The sequence below is a fragment of the Orycteropus afer genome, unplaced genomic scaffold (genome assembly GCF_000298275.1).
Source record: "Orycteropus afer afer isolate SDZICR_OR568_19922 unplaced genomic scaffold, OryAfe1.0 scaffold00009, whole genome shotgun sequence".
Taxonomy (NCBI): Eukaryota; Metazoa; Chordata; class Mammalia; order Tubulidentata; family Orycteropodidae; genus Orycteropus; species Orycteropus afer.
The window spans coordinates 9,241,795-9,251,445 of record NW_006921596.1 but is presented as its reverse complement, the minus strand read 5'-3'; positions in this window follow the sequence as shown (position 1 = coordinate 9,251,445).

Here is a 9,651-nt window from a genome sequence, read left to right as displayed (position 1 = left end):
ATATACATGTATATATGTATATGTGTGTGTGTGTATACACACACACACACATATATATGTAATTCAAACCCACCAGCCACTCCTCGGAAGGAAGATTTGGCAATCTACTTCCCTAGTGATATTGCCTCAGAATCCCAAGAAGGGGTTACTATGAGTCAGATTCTACTCGATGGCAGTGAGTGTTTTTTTTGGTGTGTGTATATATATACACATATATACACACACACCCACACACACACACACATACATACATACATATATACACAGACACACACAAAGCATACCAACAAGGAAATATAAACAAAGCATGTAAAAACAAGTCTTATGCTGGCCTTTGCTTGGCCAGCAGGCTCTGTCCCCATGATAGTCCTCTTGCCCTGCTTTCCCAAAGTCATCAGCACCTCCAGAGTATTTTCAGTGAGCTCATCAGTGCAGCCCCAAAGGCCAGTAAATGACTCCCTTCCAGTACAATTAGTGTTCTCCTCACGTAATAGGCAGGTTCTAATGGGCTCCAGGTTCTCTGCCCTCAAGTTCTCTGCTACGGTGACAATCCTGTAGGAGGATCCCCTAATTATAGCAGTGGCAGGCCCTGGCCTTGGCTGTCCTCATCTGACGCCAGCTGGGCTAGGCTGAGTCTGGGAGGTAACAGAGCCTTGGCCTGGAAGCCAGGACGTCAGGTCTCGGATCCCACCCTGCCACTCTGGACCTCAGTATTTCCACGTCTAAAATGTGGACAGTTGGATTAGACCAATGATTCTAAGTCTTTTGGGAGCCATGGACTCCTTTGAGAATCTAATGAAGTAATGAGGTCCTCTCCAAGAAAAACACCTACAAACACACATATATAATTACACGTTCAATTGTAGGCTTTCAAAAATCCTCTGGAAGCCATATATTCAATAATAATCTAAGAATCAAAATACATATAAAACTTTAACAAATGACAGTCATAAAACAAGCAAAGGACTTGAATAGACATTTCACCAAAGGCTACCAAACATATGAAAAGATGCCTAGTGTCATTAGCCGTTAGAGAGATGTAAATCAAAACCACAAGGAGATACCATTTCACTCCCACTAGGTTGGCTAAGGGAGTTCTGGTAGCATAGTGGCTAAGGCACTTGACTGCTAACCAGAAGGCTGGTGGTTCAAACCCACCAGTCACTCCTTGGAAGGAAGATGGGGCAATCTACTTTTGTAGTGACACTGCCTCGGAAACCCAAGGAGGGGTTGCTATGAGTTGGGTCCAACTCAATGGCACATAACAACAACAACAACAGGCTGGCTAAGAAAAAAAAAAAAAAAAAAAAGCAAAACCAGAAAGCAATAAATCTTGGCAAGGAACTGGGGAAACTGGAACTTTTATCCATGGCTGATGGGAACACAAAATGGTACAGCTGCTATGGAAAACAGTGTAGTAGTTCTTCAAAAAACTTAAAATAGAATTACCATATAACACAGCATGCCACTCCTTGGTATATACCCAAAATATCTGAAAGCAGACACCCCAAAAAAGATTTATATACCAATGTTCATTGCAGCACTATTCACAATAGCCAAAAGATGGAAGAACTTAAATGTCCAGCAACAAATGAATGGGTAAACTAAATGTGTTATATACACACAATGGAATACTACTCAGCCAGCAAGAGAGATGAAGTCTTGATACATGCTACAGTATAGATAGAGCTTGAAGACTCTGTGGTCTCCAACTTAAGCCAATCACAAAAGGACAAATATTGTATGAACTGATTTATATAAAAAGACAAGAAGAGGCAAATATATAGAGACCAAAGTTTATCAGTGGTTGCCAAGGGCAGGAGGGAGGTAGAAAAAGTCATGGAAAAGTTGCATTGATTAAGGGTAGGGTTGCACAGCCAATTATTGTAATTTCTATCAATAAGTTGTATGCCTGCAAAAAGTTGAATTGGCAAAAATTGTGTGATAGATATATTTACAACAATGACAAAAAAATAAAAAGAGGCACTGCTGAGACTGCTTATATACAACCAAACACCTCATGGGATTTGATTGCTTGGTTTGGAGGTTTAGGGTCATGGTTTAATGAGACATTCCCATTAATTGGCCTAATAACATGTTTATTGCTTCTATTCTACCTCCTGTTGTTGTTGTTGTTATTTGCCGTCGAGTCGGCCCCGACTCATAGCGACCCCTCCTTGGGTTTCCGAGGCAGTATCACTACAGAAGTAGGATTGCCCAACCTTCCTTCCGAGGAGTGGCTGGTGGGTTTGAACCGCCAGCCTTCTGGTGAGCAGTCAAGTGCCTTAGGCACTATGCTACCAGAGCTCCTAGTTCATTGTATAATGGCTGAAGTCCTAAAAGCTTGCAAGCAATCATCCAGGCACAACAATTTGTCTTCCTTTGCCATGAGATCAAAGAATTGGATAGCACGTAGCTATCATTACCAAACATATCAATCACAAGATTCCATAGAAGAATCATGATCAAAAGGGGGAAAATTCAGAACAGAATTTCAAATTGTCATGGACTTTCTAAATTCTGAAGTCTAAAGTCCATAGATGGCCATAGAAGATGGATGAACTCCTGAAACTATTGCCCTGAGGTAATCTTTAAACTTTAAACCAAAAATATCCCCTAAAGTCATCTTACAACCAAACAATAGTTTAAGCTTAACTAGTAAAAAAAAAGGTCTGACTTGAGCATTATGCTCTTTTAAGAACTATCCATAGGATCCAACTGACAATAACCTTAAAGATTAGAGAGGAACTTTAGAGAGCACAGAGTTTAAGTTAATGAGAGAGGAACGACTCAGAAAAGGAGCATGAGTGTGATTGAACTATTTAAGGAACGTAATCACTGCCATTAAATTGCACATGTAGAAATGTTAAACTGGTGCATTTTTTCCTCGGTATATTCTCAAAACAACAACAAAATAAATACAATTTAGAAAATGAAATCCTCTGGAGCCTGTCCATGAACCTCAGGATAGTCCAGGATTCTTCCAGCACTAACAACTGTACACACACAAACACAAACTCAAACCCACTGCCATCAAGTAGATTCTGACTCATAGTGACCCCCATTGGGTATCCAAGGTGATTTTCTCCCTCTTAATGTGTGTGTGTGTGTGTGTGTGTGTGTGTATATATATATATATATATTTAAAAGAGGCACTGCATGAAGAAACTTCTCAAAAACTGTCAAGTGCCATATACATGTGAGGGTTGCTCTTATTACCAATGTGTTAGCTGCTCCTTGGTGACTCCATGAAGATAACTGCTGGTGTTAGTTGACATCACGTGGACTCTGACTCACAGTGACCTTATGTGCAACAGAACAAAATGTTGACTGGTCCTGCATCGTCCTCAAAATCATCAGCATGTTCAAGTCGTTGTTACATCTATTGTTCTAATCCATCTCCCTGAAGGTCTCTCATGTCCTCACTGGCCCTCTACTTCATCAAACATGATGTCCTCCTCTAGTCATTGTTCCCTCCTGATGACATGCCCAAAACAAGCGAGGTGGACAGTGTTCTGTTACGATCCACAAGGTTTCCCTTGAATGATTTTCACAAGTAGATCCCCAGGCCTTTCCTTCTAGACTGTCATTGTCTGGAAGACCTACGGGTGACCTTGCTGGTATTTGAACTACTGATGGCATGATTTCCAGCATCATAGCAACATGCAAGCCACCACAGTATGACAAACTGACAGGTGGATGATGATGGTAGCTACCACGTGTTAGGCCCTTACTTAGTACCAGGTGATTTACTCACAGCTGTTCATGCATCATCTCATTTCATGTTCAAAATAGTCCTGTGAGGGGGTGTGAATATTAACCCCATTTAGCAGATGAGAAAATTGATCACAGAGTTTAATGAACTTTCCCAAGATTCACACAGTCAGTAAGTGGCAAAGGGCAGATTCATTTTGATAGAGATAAAATGGCCAGATAATGGGATGGTCAGGTTATCTGTCTCAGTGATGACTTTTATCCACTGGAGGAAATATTGAATGTGATCTGGATCTGAAGAGTAAGGCATCTATTCAAGGGCAGGCAGACAGACAGGCAGGCAGACACACACACACACACACACACACACACAAAAGAACCTAGGTAAGTCTAGTATAGGCGGATGTGGCAGTTGGATGAAACTGGGATAAAGTCCCCGGGTGGATAAGGCAAATAAATTAATCAGGGGCACTTTGTGGAGGAGGAAACTGGTGAAACTGGACTAGGCATGAAGAAAAGAAAAAACATACAGATATTGAAGGAGCTCTGGTAGCATAGTGGCTAAAGCACTTGACTGCTAACCAGAAGGCTGGCGGTTCAAACCCACCAGCCACTCCTCAGAAGGAAGGTTGGGCAATCCTACTTCTGTAGTGATACTGCCTTGGAAACCCAAGGAGGGGTCGCTATGAGTCGGGGCCAACTCGACGGCACATAGGCACATAACAACAACAACAGATATTGAAAAAGAAAGGGAGTGGTCTTCCAGGCAGAACAAAAAGCTGTGCAAACAAAGGGAGGCAGGGGAAGGCCTGGGTTCATTTCAATTCAGAAATCATTCCATGAGCCCTAATCTTTGTAGTCTGTGACAGAGTAAGGGGTCCTGTGCTCCAGGAATTCAGAGTGTAGTGGGGTTGATAACAGGACTGCACTGAGGCCAAAGCTGTGACTCACACAGCCAGAGGGTTTGTAAAGAGCCCATGGCCATAGTGTAGCAGCTAAAACAGGGGCTTTGGAGTCAATTAGACATGGGTTTCAATCCCAGCTCTGCCACTTACTACTGTGTACTGTTAACATGTGCTTACTCACTCCAGCCTCCATTATTTCATTTGTGAAACAGGGGACAATTGTAATCAACCTTGTAGAGTTGCTGAAGGTGTTAAATGAGATAATGGGCAGCAAGGGCTTCACACAGTACTGATCAAAAGTAAGCACTGAGTCAACGGAGGTGACTATTATTGCCCTTATCGTTCATAACAATAATAAAGGTTCTTAACGTGGTGCCTGGTGCATACTGGTTACTAAAGTGTTAGCTTCCATTCCTTTAAGGCAGGTCCATGTATCCACCATTTGTTAATATAAAAGTAAATGTTTCATAATGTCAGAGAGGAGAGTCCCCCCTTGTCTCCCTGGCTGATGCCCGGGGAGTGAATCACACAGTTGCTTAGGAGGGGAACGAAGTGCTAATAAACAGCCCTGATTTTGAGAGCTAGGCACCATCAATGACAACTCAGCAACTCTGGCAGGTGAAATTGAACACTTAGAGCATTGTACTTGATTCCTTTCAAATGGAGAGGGAGACAGGCCCACACCTTAGCTTTGTCCTTAATTGGTCACATTTTGAAGCTTGCTGTTTACTGGTGACCCCAGAGTTAATAAACAGCCAGTCAGAAACCTCACTGTATTGAAAAGCAGTTTACAGAAAGGAGGCTTGCTGGGTGCCAGCAATCATGTGCTGGGGTTTTAAGAGTAAATTACCCATCCATCAATTCTTCTTTTTCTGAGAGGTATTGTTTCAGGTCAAGGGATCCTTGTTCCAAGTGAAACCGTAAGTAAAAATTCAAATTCACCCCAAAGCCACCTAAAATGCAGCATGCCCCAAACTGGTTTTCCTTTTCCATACTCCCCCCAAACCAGTCTCCCATTGCATGTGCTGCCCAGGTGGCCCCAACCAGATCCTTGGCATCCTCTTTGTACCTCTCTCACTCTACCTTTAATCACTCACCCGATCTGATGGTTCTTCTCCCCTCAGCCTTCCATGGCCACCCCCACTGCCTAGATCCTCATCTGTGGTACTAATGAGGCATCTGCCTTTGCCTGCTAACTGCTTCCCTGCCTCCATTCCCACTCCCTTTCAAGCTATTCTCTATGTGGTTGCAAAGGGATCCTTCTAAAATGCAAATTCCATCTCAATACCCCCCTGACAAAACTTATCAAAGGCTTCCTATAAACTTCAAGACAAAGATCCAACTTCATACTATAGCAAGCAAGGCCCTTCATGATCACACCAGGCCTGTCTCTCCACCTCCTTGCTTCCTTCTTCCTGCCCTACAGTCGATGCTTAAGCAAGACCAACATGGTTGAGGCCCTACAAGACTCAGGATTCTACCCACCAGTGTGTGTGTTGTTTCTCATCCTAGAACACCCTCTTTTTCATGTTGGTCTGGAAAACTGTATTCTTCCTCCTCCTTTGAAGCTCAGCTCTGACATTACTAACTACATGAAGCCTTCTCTGACAGTCACCTCTCATAAAAAGGCAGTTTATCATCTTCTCTTGGAACCATGTGCATATATTTCAATAGTTGAATGCATCTCATTGTGTTAAAATTTCTTATGTGCAATACTGTCCTCTATTTCAAACTGGGACAAGGTTATTATCAAGATCCTTATATTTTGATATCCCAAGTGCTAAGCACAGTAGATTTTACATGGATATTTCATTTAACCATCACAATTATTATGTTAGGTAGGCATTATTACTATTAGGAAAATGGAACACAGGGAGGTTAAGTGGCTTGATTAAGATCACACAGGTGGTTAGTGTCACAGACCAGATTTAAGCTCAGGTCTAAGTGACTTAAAAAGTAATAATAGGTGCTCAGGAATGATCTCTTTATTGAAGTTCAGTCAGGTGTTCATTCTTCTAAATCATCATCCCTATTCTGAATGTACATTTAGAAGTATCCCCATATCTGAAGTACATTAGAACGTACATACTTCTAACGTATATATACAAAGCATGTATTTGTGGAGTTCCACCAATATGCATCTTTAAAACAAAACTCACTTGGAAGTGGAGTCATGGGAAGAGTGTGAATTTAGAGAATCTGGATTCCCTACCCAATTGTGAGCACTAACTTGTTACATAAACTGTACACAAATCTTTCCTTTCTCTGGGCCCTAGTCTTCTCATCTTTAAATAAGGAATCTGGATTGTATAGAATATTATCCATCCCAAACATCCTATGAGCATATGAAAACAAATTCGTATAAGAGGACAGGTTCAGAATAGACATATTAGGAGAACTAACGAGGCAGTGGTGGTTCAGTGGTGGAACTCTCTCCTTCCATGTGGGAGTCCCAGGTTTGATTCCTGGCTAGTACACTTCAAGTATAGCCCCATCCGTAGTCAATGGAGAATTTTGTGTTGCTATGATGTTGAACAGGTTTCAGTGGAGTTTCCAGATGAAGATGGACTAGGAAGACAGGCCAAGTTCAAAAGTCAGTCAATGAAAACTAGATCATGGGGCCAGTGAGGATGATGCAGGGCTGAGCCACATTTTGTACCAATGTGTATGAGGTTGCCATGAGCCAAGGCAACTTGACTTGGCAGCAGTTACCAATAACAAAACAACAAGAATCATTGGCAAATAACCGACAACTGAATGGAAGATGAGATAGCCATGATCTTCTGGCAGTTTTCAAATTAATGTAATTTATATTGTGTTCAAAAGCCTAAATCTCAGTCTCTCCCTTGAGCAGTTTCTGATCTGATTGAGAAGGCAAAGTCATGAAGATATGGCCAAGCCTTCAGACAAGGCTGCATGTGGGCCCATCTAAAACGAGAGGCTGCAGCAACTGAAGGAGGGGAAGACATCTGCATGGACCACATTGGGTTTCTTTTGCCATTACATTCATTTTTATTGACTACATCTCTGAATCTAATCTTTAGGGGTGTTGAAGGCTTCCCTTTGAAGTAGTTAGAGCTCTAAGATGCACTCTAGCATCACTTTTAGCCCGTAACATGTCAACTCACATATCAGGGGCCAATAATGGTCCTTGAAAGTTGGCATGAACTGTGAATGGTATGATCTGATGTGATCAATTACAGGATTTTCAGAAGAAACCATAATGTGGCCAAATTGGAGAATATTTGCTTTGTCTAAAGGAGAACTGTATTATTGTTCAAAAATATTCACTGTCTCTCTCCAGGGTTAGGCAGTTCAAACCCACCAGCCACTCCCTAGAAGGAAGGTTGGACAATCTACTTCCATAGTGATACCACCTCTGAAACCCAAGGAGAGTCAGTATGAGTCGAATCCAGCTCAACTGCAGTGAGTTTGGTTTTTGGTTTTTGTCTCTGTAGGGTAAAATAATAATTTCCCAGCCTATTCATCTCAGCTTTGGCCAATGAAACCTAAGCAGAAATGACATGTGCCTCTTCTTAGCAAAGGTTTTAAGAGCCAGTGTGTGGTTTGCCAGGTTTTTCTCCCACCTGAATCCTGGATTAAAGGTGACATGGAGCAAAGCTTCAGATGACCTCCTATGGAAATGAACTTGAGTGAAAAATAAATCTTCATTGTTGTTCCTCAGAAGCTTGTTTTGTTCAAGGCATAATTTAGCCTTTCCTAGTTTCTACAAGGAGATAGCTCTTGCTCTCCCTAGCCTATTAATGCCATAGAGAATACAGGTTCACATTGCTAGGCATTTCATGTTTTTAAAGAAAAGCTAGCAATCTGGATTTCCATGTAAAATATCTCAATTTTATAATGTTGAAAAGTTTTTTAAAATTGCTGGTCAAATGACATGTATCACAAGAGCTGGATTCTACTCACAGGATGTTGGTTGATGACTTCATATTGAGATTCCCTTCCAGGAAGCAGATGTGAAGAGGATCCTGGGAGGTCATCAGAGTAGTACAGGAGTTCAGAGCATAGGCCAGAAGCCAGACAGTCTGCATCCAGTCCTCGTCTGCCACTTACTGCCAGTATGTCTTTGACCAAGTCACTTAAACTTTCTATGCCTTGGTTTCTTAATCTTTAAAATGCGGAGAACAATCCCACCCTCATTAGTTTATTGTGACAATTCAATTAATACATACATGCCAGTTAGGACTGTGCTTAACACATAATAAGTTCTTAATCAATGCTGGCCACCATGACCTGGATTCTACTTTAGACTGTCATTGATGGGTCATATGACCTTCAGCGAATCATCTAACCACAATTTCTTCAACCGTCAAATGGTAGTACTGGTCCTTCCTACCTATCCCAGGGTTGTAGAAATCGATGAGGGGACATGATGGCATTCGCTGAGCACACACTGTTGATCACTCTCCATGGAAGGCACTAAGACCTTGGGGGTAGTGTCTTAGTTACCTAGTGTTGCTATAACAGAGATAACACAAGGGGGTGGCTTTAGCAAACAGAAATTTAATTTCTCACAGTTTAGGAGGCTAGAAGTCTGAGTACAGGGCACTGGCTCCAGGGGAAGGCTGTCTCTCTGTCTATTCTGGGAGAAAATCCTTGTCTCAGCTCTCTAGCTTTTTTCTTGGCTTTCCTCAGTTCCTTAGAAATCTTCACATGGCATGGCATCTATTTTCCCTCATTTCTTCTTGCTTTTCTCTGTGTCTAATATGTTTTGTGTGTGTGTGTGTGGGGAATCTCTGGTGGTATAGTGCCTAAGGCATTTGACTGCTAACCAGAAGCCTGGTGGTTCAAACCCACTAGCCACTCCACGGAAGGAAGATGGGACAATCAACTTCCGTAGTGCTACCATCTTGGAAACTCAAGGAGGGGTCACTATGAGTCAGATCTGACTCCATGGCTGTGACTTTAGTTTGGAATGTACTTTCATAGTATCTCAAGAGTAATTAGTTTTTTTTTTTATTATTATTAGGATTTGGGTGAAGATTTACAGAGTAAATTCACTTTTCATACA